The sequence below is a fragment of the Plecotus auritus genome, assembly GCF_963455305.1.
Source record: "Plecotus auritus genome assembly, chromosome: 9".
Classification (NCBI taxonomy): Eukaryota; Metazoa; Chordata; class Mammalia; order Chiroptera; family Vespertilionidae; genus Plecotus; species Plecotus auritus.
In genome coordinates this window covers 82,001,554-82,015,739 of record NC_137783.1, presented here as the reverse complement: position 1 = coordinate 82,015,739, position 14,186 = coordinate 82,001,554, and the positions used below count along the sequence as shown (strand labels likewise).

General features: G+C 39.6%; 1 pseudogene across 1 annotated transcript; it reads left to right on the top strand.

Annotated features, from left to right (window-relative positions):
• Positions 1-775: 775 nt before the first annotated feature.
• On the top strand, positions 776-2,317 carry LOC308233571 (S-formylglutathione hydrolase-like; annotated as a pseudogene). The gene is made up of 3 exons: positions 776-1,030; positions 1,671-2,105; positions 2,218-2,317. The product of its transcript is annotated as an S-formylglutathione hydrolase-like (transcript).
• Positions 2,318-14,186: the final 11,869 nt, after the last annotated feature.

Below are 14,186 nucleotides of genomic sequence, written 5' to 3'. Positions count from 1 at the left end.
TGTACAAGAATTAATAGCCCAACTTTTTTGAATTACTAGTTCAAAAATTCACACAACTTGTAAACTTCTTTTTTAAAAAAATATTTTTATTGATTTCAGAGTGGAAGGGACAGGGAGAGAAAGAGATAGAAATATCAATGATAAGAGAGAATCATTGATCAGCTGCCTCCTGCAGGCCCCTACTGGGGATTGAGCTGGCAACCCCAGGCATGTGCCCTGACTGGGAATTGAACAACCATGACCTGATTCATTCGATGCTCAATCATTGAGCCACACCCGCATGCTACTTCAAATGATAACTAAATAACTGATTAAGTTCCTGGGATGTTCATAACAAATGAGGGGTTGTGCCCTGGCCAGTTTGCTCAGTAGTTAGAATGCTGGCCTGTGGACCAAAGGGTTGCAGGTTCCATTCCCGGTACCTTGGTTGCAGGGTCACCTGGGAGGCAACCACTAATCAATGTGTTTCTCTCACATTGACCTTTCTCTCTCTCTCTCTCTCTCTCTCTCCCCTCCCTCCCTTCCATCTCTCTCCAAAAATAAACACACAGAAAACAGTGAAAGGTGGAATAATAATTTCACAGTATACCCATATCAAATCATTACGTTGTACACCTTAAAATAATACATTATATGTCAATTATATCTCAGTAAAATTGGGAAAAATGTTGAGGCCCCTGACTGCTTCTTTTCTCCCAGCCCCTGCCTCTCGCAGACCATGTACCCTTTGGTACAGACAAAAAAAAAAAAAAAGCAGCAGTTGGACAGGAAGTGAATGGCACTGAAACGGATTTCCAGCATCAAGTGCTTGGGGGTCGGCAGAAAGTTCTTGAACATGACAGTGCTGGACTGAACTACAAAATGAAATTTGTTACCTACTTAAACCACCAAAGGCAAATGCCCTATACTATATTGGCTGTCTGTTTTTTTTTAGTAGCAAAATCTGGTGATCATTAAGCTGCCTCAGCAAGTGGCCTTGTTGTCATTGCTCCAGATACCAGCCCTCATGGCTGAAATATTAAAGGAGAAGGTGAGTCCAGCCAGCGTGGCTCAATGGTTGAGCGTTGACCTATGAACCAGAAGGTCATGGTTCAATTCTTGGTCAGGGCACATGCCGGGGTTGTGGGCTCAATCCCTAGTGGGAGGTGTGCAGGAGGTATCTGATCAATGATTCTCTCTCACCATTGATGTATCTCTCTCTCTCTCTTCCTCCTCCTTCCTCTCTGAAATCAATAAAAATATACACTGAGTGGCCAGATTATTATGATCTCTGAACGCATAATAATCTGGCCACTCAAGTGTATATCCTATATAATAAAAGGCTAATATGCAAATTGTCCCCTTGATCAGGAGTTCGACCAGCAGGCAGGCCGGCCAACCGACCATGTCCCCTCCCCCTGGCCAGGCTGGCCGGACCCCATCCATGCACGAATTCATGCACTGGGCCTCTAATATCTATATCTATATCTATATCTATATCTATATCTATATCTATATCTATATCTATATCTATATCTATATCTATATCTATATCTATCTATCTATCTATCTATCATCTATCTATCTATATACACACACACACACACACACTGAGTGGCCAGATTATTATGCATTCAGAGATCATAATAATCTGGCCACTCAGTGTATAGTTTTTAAAAATAAAGGAGAAGGTAAGAGCTGGGACTTTGGCACTGATGCTGAGTTTTATGTGGATGCCACCAGAGATCCTTGGAACACTAAGTACAGAATGTACTCATACGTAATGGAGGAGCTTCCCAACTCATAAATGCCAATTTTCCAGTGGACCCCAAAGGATGTCTAATTTTGGCCACTCTGTGGGAAGCCATGGAGCTCTGATTTTTGCTTTAAAGAATCCTAGAAAGTATAAATCTGTATCAGCATTTGCTCCAATTTGCAATTCAGTGCTCTGTCCTTGTGGCAAAAAAACACTTTAGTGGATATTTTGGAACTGATCAAAGTAAATGGAAGCCTTATGATGCTGCCCATCTTGTAAAGTCTGATCCAGGTTCTCAGCTGGACACACTAACTGATCAAGGAAAGGATGACCAGCTTCTTTCAGATGGACAGTTACTACCTGACAACTCGTAGCTGCCTGTACAGAAAAGAAAATCACTGTGTTTTTATTTATTTGTTTTTAAATCTTTGTGGTTGAAAGTATTATATATGTCCCCTTCTCCCCCCAGTGACCCCTTCTAGCCCACCCATCCCCCCAATCCCTTTTGTTTTTAGATTGCAAGAAGTTATTAATCATAGCCACTACTTCATTGCAACCTTTATCACTAATCATGCAAAATAGCTACATGCCTGAAAAACCTTAGATAAGAGAATCTCTTCAGGATTATAAAAATTATAATAAACAGAATTGTAAAGAAAAATATATTCAAAACATTGTGTTTCATAATGCTAAAAATGCCTCATCCTATGTAGTTGAATCACTTTCTGAATAAATATATGAAACCTGGGAAATTGATGAAGGTGGAATGATTGACTGACTAACCATATTTCTCTGTCAATGCCAGAGAATGACAGTCTTTAAGGACTTGGAATTTCTGACTGTGTTCCTTTAAGGGCTTATTGTCCTGGGCATCTCTTATGCATCTAATTGGAGCACAGGGAGAAATCGTGCCATTGCCAGTGGAAGCAAGGATGAGGAATCTAATGCAACATTAATACATACGTACCAGCTAAGGAGTTAGTAACTGGGTTAACTGTATGTCTGACTGAGGTTACCGGAGAAGAAGCAGCACTTCTATTTAATACCAAACACTATAATATAAAGGAATTATATGTAAGAAATAGATGTGTATTATTTAAATCTTCTCCAGACAAATGTAACTTTAGTTCAATAGTACCTAATAATAAAACGTTAATATATTTTATTGCTTTTTGTGTATTAGGAAGAGATAGCTACACTCATAGTCAAAAGAACTCAAAGTACCAGCTTTGACAAGCTCAGTAAAAATGGAAACAAAATGTCAGATGTTGCTTCTCCAACGTCAAAAGTCATTAATAAATTTATCAAGTTCATGTATCACATTGCAAAAGAACTTAGAAAAAAAAAAAAGAAGTAAATGTTCTGGTTCCAGAGCCATGGAATGTTAGTGAAAACAAACAAACAAGTCTATGATTTTTAAGAAAGACTCAGCCACCCTGTCCAGGTAGCTCAGTTGGTTAGAGCGCCATCCCAAATCGCCAAGGTTGTGAATTTGATCCCTTATCTCAGCATATATAAGAATCAACCAATGAATGCATGGATAAGTGAAACAACAAATCAATATTCCTCTCTCTCCCTCTCTCTCTCTCTCTCTAAAATCAATCAATCTATAATAATAAAAGGGTAATGTGCTAATTAGACCGGACGTCATTCTGGATGTCCTTCCTGATGAAGCCAGGGTGGGAGGGAAGCCAGCCCAGGTCCTGGGTGCCCATAGGTGACAGGAGGAGGGAAGCCCGGGTCCCGGATGCCGGAGGGAAGCCGGTGCCGGAGGGAAGCTGGTGCCGGCAGCCGGGGGAAGAAAGGCCTACTCTTGCACGAATTTTCGTGCATTGGGCCTCTAGTAAGTAAATAATTAAAAGAAAAGAATCTTCCCCTTGTGGGGGAAAAAGACTCAGTAAAGGAGCAATACAGTGCAGTAGGGAATAAGAAAAGGTTTTGGAGACCATTAGGGTCACATCCTAGCTCCTTCATTAGTTGTATAACCTTAGGCAAGAAACTTAATACCTTTAAGGCTCATTTTCTTTATTGCCAGGCAAAGGAGAATAGCATATTTCATTGAACTTAATAGTCTGTATATTGCCAGTTAAACACAATGCTTTCTTATAAGGTAGAATTTTTATTTCATATTTATTTAAAGAGCTCCTTTAAAAATATTTAGGTAGATTTTAATCATATCATTCTCATATCACCCTGATGCATAGATAAAAAGAAAAACTTAGCAACATAAATTACTTAATATATCCCTCCTATTTTACATAGAGACACCCCTCTGAGTCACTTTGGATTCAGAGTCATTGGTGTCCCCATTTTTCTTCACAATACTGGCCTCTCTGCCATTAAGAGCATTGGCAATGCTTCTTTCTTTTTTTTTTTTTTAATATATTTTATTGATATTTCACAGAGAGGAAGGGAGAGGGATAGAGAGCTAGAAACATCGATGAGAGAGAAACATCGATCAGCTGCCTCCTGCACACCTCCCACTGGGGATGTGCCCGCAACCAAGGTACATGCCCTTGACCGGAATCGAACCCGGGACCCTTCAGTTCGCAGGCCGACGCTCTATCCACTGAGCCAAACCGGTTTCGGCAGCAATGCTTATTTCTTAAAAGATGCCTACACTATTGCTTCTAGGATTTTTTTCCAAGTCGTGCCTTGATGCTACCACTTTCATGACCCCAGAGAAAAAACCCAGTTTTCTCACAAGTAGGCAATGACAACTGCTGTCATCATACTGTCTTTCTGACAGTAGCTATGAGACATCACACTCCATCTGATGTATCCTAAGATGCTAAGTGTGAAAAAATTAGCATCTTAGAATTGTGAGATTTGGATAATACTAATCTTCATAGTACTACAGTGAGGATTAATAAGAAAATATAGAAAAAGGATTAATAAGATAACATAAATAAATGGTAGCTATTACAGGGAAATGAGAAAATTGCACCACTTCTGATCTGAGCTCATCACCATGTTCCTGGGATGCTCATAAATACTGAATTAGCTTATTCGATCCTTATGTATTGTAGACTTATTTGAGGATTGGCTATTTTGCACACGATGGGCTTTGCAAGTCTAAAGCAAGTATTGCCAAGTAGGAGATTCATTCCAGTCTCTTACTCATTCCCTCCAAATTAAAAAACAAAACAGCAAAAAGCCTTGTGGTCTCCTAAAATCATGGCAAAATCACCAGATTATGACCCTCTTTTTCCTTTTTGCTCTTCAGCTCCTCTGCTCTCCTGGGTCTCACTCATCTCCCATTACCGCCATTGACCTACAGGTCCATTTCCAGTTTACATTTAGAAAGCCACTTCAGGCAAATGTCAAAGAGTGTGTCAAAGGAAATATCAAAACTTCCTTCAAGGGTAAATGAAAACTAGCCATAAGAATTACTTGGGACTTTTAGAAGACAAAAGCCAACAGCGCGGTGATGGCACTGAGCTTCGTTCTTTTACTCGGTTCTTCAGTGAGAGCTCTGAAGATCAGGTTAATCTAAAACAGGAAGGAAAGGGAGAGAAATCCTCTGCACTTTTCTTTTTTTAATTTTATTAAATATATATTTTTTATTGATTTCAGAGAGGAAGGGAGAGAGAGATAGAAACATCAATGATGAGAGAGAATCATTGATTGGCTGCCTTCTGCACGTCCCCTACTGGGGAGGAATTGAGCCTGCAACCCGGACATGTGCCCTTGGTCAGAATCGAACCTGGGACCCTTTAGCTCGCAGGCCAACGCTCTATCCACTGAGCCAAACCACTAGGGCATCTGCACTTTTCTGCAGAGGATTAAAGCAATACCTTAGCTGCTCAGACACCACATGCTCTCTTGTAAACTCTATAATTTGTCCTAATTGGTCAGGCAGGTCCCACAATAAAGCTGGACCAGAGCAAATTCGTCAAACCAAAAACCTGCTTGGAATGGAAATGTTAAGGGAAAATTAGCAAAGGATAGTGGGTAGGAGTGGGCCAGGGAAGAATGACCGGGCCCACATCAAGCAGGATGACATCAGATAGGACAAAGCTTTTCAATATTGCACTACTGACATTTTGGACTAAATAATTCTTTGTTTGGGCAGCTGTCCTGTGCAGAGAAGGATGTTTAACAGCATCACTGGTTTCTACCTACCGGGATTCTTTTCCCAGCCTTACAAAGGGTTCAGCATTCTGGAGAAAGGGGCTGTGCGTAGATGATTAAAGAGTCCATGGACGAAAGATAGTTTTGAAAGGCATTGGGGGTCAGAGGAGCTTCAGCTGAAGGTGCTAGAAGACTCTCCTTGTCTCAGGACCCCGTGCTTTTATTAAACACAATTTGTCCAAAGGCAAGGTGGAAATATACACTTCAAAGGGTAAGGTATCAAAGGATTTACAGAGATTGTCAGTTTGGGGAATAGCCTACAGCTGTTCAGGTGTTTGGCCAACAGGAGGCAATAAAATGCCCTGAGCTGTCTGGCAGTTAACAATCCCATTCAGGTTTGGGGGAATTGCCATTTAACCGTTTCCAACAGGTAAATTACATATGTGGCTCACCCTTGTTGAGCCCACCAAGTCCCATCAACCTTTTGATGGAACTCTTGTAATTATTACATGCTGGAATTGGTTCCCGGCATCTACCCACTAGATACCAGTAGCAACTCTCCTATCCCCCACCTCACCCTAAGGTTGTGATGATCAAAAATGTTTCCAGACATTGCCAATGTCCCCTGGGAGGCAAAATTGCCCCTGGTTAAGAACCATGTTAACAAATCAAAGATCGTGGATTGTTGTGAGATACCAAGGTCCCAAAAGGAGTCTGTGTGTGGAAGACTAACTCAAGCAGAAATAATTCTCAGGGGCAAAGGTTATGTGTTCCAGCCCACATCCTGGGCTCACTCATTCAGTTTCTCTCCCTTGACCTCTGTCCCTTCATTGAGGATGAAACTGGCCGTCACAGAGAGCAGGCCTCTAAGACAGAAGTCTTTGCAGTCTCTGCTCGAGCACTTCCTTCTACCAGCAGATGTAGGTGGCCCAGTTCCCCTAGCTGCTGGTAAGGAGCTGCAGAAAAGCAGAGAGGACTCCTCCTTCTGGACTCAGCAAATGCGCCTTCACCGTGTGCAAAGGGACATGTCAGAAGAGCCAAGCGTAACAGTGGTGTATTTGAAGCTTCCTCTACTTCCAGAGTTTCATTAGCTTGTCCTGAATGTCCATGCTGGAAATTCAGTCATCACAAAAGCACCTTTCTTTTGAACTGCAGTGTTAATAGGTGATGAGCAGAACCTTCCAAATCTTTACTTTAGGGAAGTGCAATTTGAACGCCAAAAAACCTAGTTGTGGTTACAAACTTTACTGTGTATAAGTATTACCTTACAGCACTTATTAAAATGTAGAGTCCTTAAATACATTTAATGGACTATTATTCAACCTTTAGAAAGAAGAAATTCTGACACATGCTACAACATGGATGAAGCTTGAGGACATTCTGCTAGTGAAATAAGCTAGTCACACAAAAAACAAGTACTGAGATTCCATGTATATGAAGTACCTAGAGTAGTCAAATTCAAGAGACAGAAAGTAAAATGATGGTTGTCAGGGCTGAGGTTGGTTGGGGGAAGGGGGAGTCATTTGTTTAATGAATATGGTTTTAGTTTTGTAAAATGAAAAGAGTTCTGGAAATAGGTGGTAATGGTTGCGCAAAAATGTGAATATACTTAATGCCAATGAACTATACACTTAAAATGGTCACAATGGTAAATTTTATGTTAAAATACTAAATTAAAACTGCAGATACTTGGTTACCACCAGTGATTCTGTTTCAGATAGTCTGAGTGGGCCCAGAAATTTGCATTTTTAACAAGCAACCCAGCTGATTCTAGTTTTTAGATAATCCTTTCAAAAATACTAGTTAGTAAAGGAACTAAAATTTAAGGATGTACTGAGATCACTAGAAATGTATGATTTGCCAGAAATGCCAGGACACAATTTTCTTCAATGAAGACAAGATTTTAAAAAGTGGTTCATGGCAAGAGCTCTGGAAAATAATAGGACAGAGTCCCAGGGCTAAAGAAATGTCTCTAGATTTGATCTAAGAGAAGGTAATTAGCAGACACATGTGATCTTGTTTGCTGTAACTGTGGGCGGAGGCATGAAAGATTAGTAAAGGGGAGGGATTCCTCACATGCGTAAATCACCGTGTGAGGAAAGTGGGTAATAGCTTGGCATTTAGGTAATTACACATGCAAATTAGAAGAGCATATATATATGAGCCAAACAAAACAAAGACAATTATGAGCACATTCTAGAGCCACCATGCCAGTCGTACCACCATTTCCAGCTGCCCAGATGTAAGTACCAGCAAAGACACGGTTTCCAATTGTTTCTACTCTGTGAATAGAGCAAAAATGTTTTGTTTGGAGGGGATTTTGTACACCGAGTGAGGAAAAATACAATGGATTCTTTTCCAATTAACTTCATATTCTCCCACACTAAAAACCACATGACATTAAATAAATATAGTTCTAAGTAAGTTTTTGAAATAATTATTATTTTCAATGTTTACATTGACTGGGAATACAAGAATTAGAATCTTTTCATTCTTCCAGTTCTTCAAACCATGTGAGTGACAAGCAGATGGTAAAGGGAACACACAGAAATGAGACACTTCCCCCCTTTTTCTAAAATCTTATGTTGGTAGTGATATTCTCATTAGCAATATTTTATATTTGTGTTGTATTGATCTATTGCCTGGAACAGCTTCTGTTCATTCTCAGATTCAAATTCAAAGTATTTCCAGAGAACCTGTATTTTCAGACCTCCTAATCTTGTCTATTCCTCTTGAGCCTCAATTTGATGACTCTTAGATGGCCACAATGAAAAGTCCATCATTTATGATTTTTGTAGTCTGTGAGAGTAAATGGAAATGTTCTCTACAGTTTGTAATTCTAAAAATCGATAAGTGGGTTCTGGCTGCTGTGGCTCACTGGTTGGGCATTACCCCATGCACCAAAAGGTTTCTGGTTCAATTCCTGGCTTGGATGTTTCCTTTCTTTCTCCTTCTCCCTTCTTCTTTCTCTCTCTAAAAATCAATTTTAAAATATTTTTTAAAATCGATAAGTGGTATGAAAAAATTGAACTTAGAGCCAAATGTGTGAGTTTAAAATAAAAATAATTAAGATATGATTCCTGCTTCACAGACTTTACCATCTAGCTAGGGGAGAGAGATGTGCAAACAAAAAGTGCAGTGAAGAATTAATTCTAGGTGCTGTGATAAAAGTCTATATGTGTCAACCGAGGCTTGAGGGAGGGTATCAGCAGGCAGGGATGAATCATGTGGGAAGAAGTGGGGAAAGTCTTCATATGCAAAGTGAATCTTGAGCTAAGTGTTTAGAATGAAACTGTCTTTAAAAGTCTTAAAATCAAGATGTTTATAATCTCATTAGAGAGACCAAATAAAAATATATGAATAAATAGTGAATTATTTAGCATTAAATTGTGTGGGACTGCTTTTGGAAAAGGGGGGTTGGAGCAGGTGCTTTATAAAGGAAGTAGAGTGGAGCCAAGCCGTAGGATGGGCAGGAAATAGATAAGAGCCGTGGAGGAGAAGAGGGAGCACAAGCAGAGAAAGCACCTGAGCAAAAGCCTGGACCTCAAGGAAACCAACTGACTGGAGAGGTCTAGAGGGACAACAGTGTCAAATGAAGATGAGGCTTTAGAGCACTGGTTCTCAACCTTTCTAACATCGTGACCCACAGGTTGAGAACCGCTAGCAGGGTCGTCTAAGACCATCGGAAAACACAGATATTTACATTACGATTCATAACAGTAGCAAAATTACAGTTATAAAGTAGCAACGAAAATAATTTTATGGTTGGGGGTCACCACAACATGAGGAACTGTATTAAAGGGTCGCGGCGTTAGAAAGGTTGAGAACCACTGCTTTAGAGGCAGGCAGGGGCTTTTGAGGATTCATGTAGAACAAGCATGTCAAACTCCAAGGCTAACACAGGCCAAATAAATGAGGCATGCAGCCCGCAGGCGACAAGTTTGACATGCTTGATGTAGAAGGTGATATCAATAACTCACAGATTTCTGATCAGGAAAGTAATGTGCTAAAAGCAATATTTTGGGAAAACAACTCTAGTTTCCATTTGGAACTATAAAGAGCTCAGAGTGGAGGCTGGAAGGCCAGCACAAAGGCTGCTGTGATTCTCCAGGCAGAAGGTGTGGTGGGCCTTGGAAGGGGCAACCGTGCAGAATAGGGTGGGAAGGTGGGAAGGGACTGTAAGTCACTGCCTCCCATGGTGAATTATTACATCTGCATTTCTAGCCACACTTTTCTCTTTTATGATTGTAAATTCCATATTCTTTTCTAACCAGCAATACTGAAAGTCAAAATGATCAATTGGAATTTTTTAAATTAAATTTATTGTGGTGACATTGGTTAATAGGATCATATAGGTTTCAGATGTAGATTTCTATGATACAAGATCAGTATATTGCACTGTCTGCCCACCACCCAAAGTCAAATCTATTCACATCTTTCACAATGATTCATTATCACATACGTCCACCATACGATGGTCATGGCAAGCAACTTTGTATATTCTTTTTAAAATATATATATATTTTTTATTAATTTCAGAGAGAAAGGGAGAGGGAGAGAGAGATAGAAACATCAATGATGAGAGAGAATCATTGATTGGCTGCCTCCTGCACGCCCCCTACTGGGGATCGAGCCCACAACCAGGGCATGTGCCTTTGACCAGAATCGAACCTGGGACCCTTCAGTCCCCAGGCCTACGCTTTATCCACTGAGCCAAACCAGCTAGGGCACAACTTCATGCATTCTGATCCATCAGAGAAACCAAGTAGCTTTTCAGAGGATACAGAGTTAGCAATGAGAGGAGCATGTCTCAGAATAAAGGTTCTCTAATCCAAGTCATTCCTATACATGGTTTCTCAACCTCGGCACTATTGATATTTGGGACCAGATAATTCTTTGTTGTAAGGGGCTGGCCTGTACATTGTAGGACTTGCAGCAGCTTCTCTGGCCTCTACAGTAGATGCCAGGAGCACCCCCTCTCCCCAGTTGTGACAATGAAGAATGAGTACATTTGCTTAGTATGGAAGGAAGGTGTCCTTTATGGTTTTCTGCAGCCCCTGCGTGACAGCTAGGAGAATTGGACTGCTACTGACCTTTGACAGTACAGACAGTGCTTACGCAAAGTTTTCAAAGCCGTCTGTCTTAGAGGGCTACTCTCTTGCCAAAGGTTCTCCAGAGGTGCCAAAATCACCCTGTTGAAAACCACTGCTGTAATTTATCATGCAGTTTAATTTTTAGAAGAATAATATTATCGCCTATGCTTTACTGAGGCAGATATTTTCCATTACTTTCACTGTAAACTTCAGGCCAAGTCTTTGAACAATGAGAAAAATCCAAGCAGTGGAGTCACTGCTTCTTTGACCAATTCATTTTGGAAATAACAGCTACAATTCATTAGCAGTGAAATGTTCTCTACCTTGAAGCACCCTTACAAGGGGCTTCACCATCACACTCCAGCTCCATCTGGAACTTTGGGGATAACTGGTTTGATGCTCTTCTCCCAGAAATTTTTTTTCTACTGCAACACTATGCCAATCCCTGTGATCTAGCTCTTGGAGAATGTCCTTACTGTCCATTGACCTCTTCTTCTTCTTCTTCTTCTTCTTTTTTTTTAAATATATTTTTTTATTGATTTTAGAGAGAAAGGGAGAGGGAGAGAGAGATAAAAACATCAATGATGAGAGAATCATTGATCGGCTGCTTCCTGCATGCCCCCTACTGGGCATTGAATCTGCAACCCAGGCATATGCCCTCAACGGGAATCAAACCTGGGACCCCACAGGCCGATGCTTTCTCTATCCACTGAGCCAAACTGGCTAGGGCTGACCTCTTCTTTACTCCCAGTCCCTTCCAAGGTAGTCTACTCCAACTCAGCTCCATACAACTCAGTTTTATCTCTCTGTCTGGTTCACTACCAGTACATGATCTCTGAAACCCTTATTAACTTTACCAAAATATTCTATACATTTACAGGCTTTCTTTGAGTGTTCCTCCCCCCTTTAACCAAAAACTGATTTTGTTCTCATGACTTGGATTCCCTCCTTGAACAGAGGTGGTGGCCACTTGTGTTGTCGTCTTCTCTTTAACCCTAGGGTGTCAGGACCCTCAGTTATTGGCATTCTCTTTGACCTCCACATTCACTTCCACACCAGTTTTCTGGCCACCATTCTTCAGTATCCTCTCCTCTAAAAGCCATCTTCTCAACATTCCTATTGCTGTTCTACCTTCTCATCTATAAACCAGGACACTTGCTTATAGAACAGGGATTGGGGTCTGGAAATCTTTTCCTTTGAGTTCAAATTTTTAATAATAATATTCATAAAATAAATATGAAAATCACTAAGGATGAGAGAGTAATGAGGGAAGGATGAATTGAAAGGACGGAAAATAGGTTCTTTTTAATCAGCAAAGACATTCAGCCCTTTCCCCAATTAAATACAGCAAAAATAAATGTCTACCTCCAAAAATTAAACTAAATCGGATCAAGTACCATCAGAACATCGTCTGTTCTACCCTGGATCACTAGATACATCTCAAATGTATATTTAGTTACTTATGGATAATAATCTTGTTAGGCTTCCCCAACATCATTCCAGAATCCCAGCCAACTTTTTCCTTAAATTTCTGAAATCTATATTGCTTCTTCTAGAAAATGCCTTTCTTCCCTCCAGCTCAATCCTTAAGGAAGCCCTGCTCCTTATGGTAAGTAGGTGTTATTAGGAACTGCTCTCTCCACCCACAGGTGGAGACCATATTTGTTGCAGGATTCAGAGTTATGTGGAGCAAACAGGCTATAAATCAGTACAGAGTGGCTATGTCTTGCATGTGTTTACAACTCCTTTGGCCCAATGCTGTCCTGCTGGACTAAACTTAAACTTAAGCTTTACATTTTAAGAAGATTGAATTAATAATGACATTATGTTTGCTACATTGAGTTCATATTTGGACTATTTCCTTGACTACTGGGGTGAAGATGGGGAGGTTTATAATTTTATTAACATAGTCAAATACAGTGAAATATAATTTTTAAAAATGTTATTGAAGTGAAATTCACATAACATAATATTAATCATTTTAAATAGAAAAATTCAGTGGTATTTAGTACACTTACAATGTTGTACAGCTACTATCTAGTTCCAAAACATTTTAGCACTCCAAAAGAAAATCACACCCATTGAAATATAATTTTTAAACCAGCCTAGGAAATTATATATGATTTGCACAATACTAGTAGTAGGCACTGGGTTTCTATTTGTTTTTCATATCTTACTGATCCCTTATAACCCACTTTGTGTTAAAGACAGTTTTAGTGAAGGGGGAGTCCAAGGACCAGAGTCAGTGAATTACACAGAATAAAACTCTTCTAGCCCAGATAACCTTCCTGGAAATTTGATGAGTAACATGGATTTATATAGAATACACTCTTCAAAAAAAGAGGTGTAGGGGATGGGGGCAAATAACAGTTTGAAATGACCAAAGTAGGAATTGGAGGATATTAAACTAAAAAGAGGAACTAGAATGGAGAGGTAAAGAATAGTGCTTGGCATGTGCCAGGTGCTCCAAAAATGTTTGTTGACTGAATAAGTGAACAAACTACTCCCAAAGGAATTAATGAAATAATCCAGAATGGATGAATGGACGGATGGATGGATGAATGCATGCATGCATTGAAAATGGATCTAGCATGCAAGAAGTAGTATTTCAATGAGCAATTGATAAGCCTTGGGAGGAAGCACAGTAAATGTTTACTATGTAATTGCAGCTGGACCAGCCTTAAAAACAAATAGGAAAAAGATGTAAAGAATTTATTATTTTGTATTCAAATATTTACAGTTAAGGCAAAAAGATCAGTCTCCATAGTTTTGCTGTTTATCATAATTAAATATTTGAAATTAAAAAACATTTTATACTTAGAGAAAACAGCTTTGAGAAATAAATATTGATTGAATTTGAGTACTTAAGGTTTTAAAAAAGGGCCTTGAAGTAGAAGGGCACCTGCTATTATATAAATTGTTGTTTATAAGCTTGGATTGCGCCTCATGTAGTCATAAATTTGCAAGAGCTTTCTTAGTCAGTCTTGAGGATACTATTTATGGTTTGAATTTTCTTCCATATGACTATAGCAAAGGTGATGGCTCAAATCCTGAAATCTATGTGGTTTAGGTGCCATTTGAAGCATGCCCATGTATCAGAACAAATGTCTAGTAAAGGCAATGAAGGACAAAAATTTACTTAGAATATATGAAGGTTAAGTTAAGGAGGCCATAATTAGTATTTAGATATACTTAAAGTCTTCCAACCCCATGGTCCTGTTAGTGAATTTAGAAACAAGAAATGAAATTATCAGATTCTATTTAGTGAAAATTTGTCTGCTTAA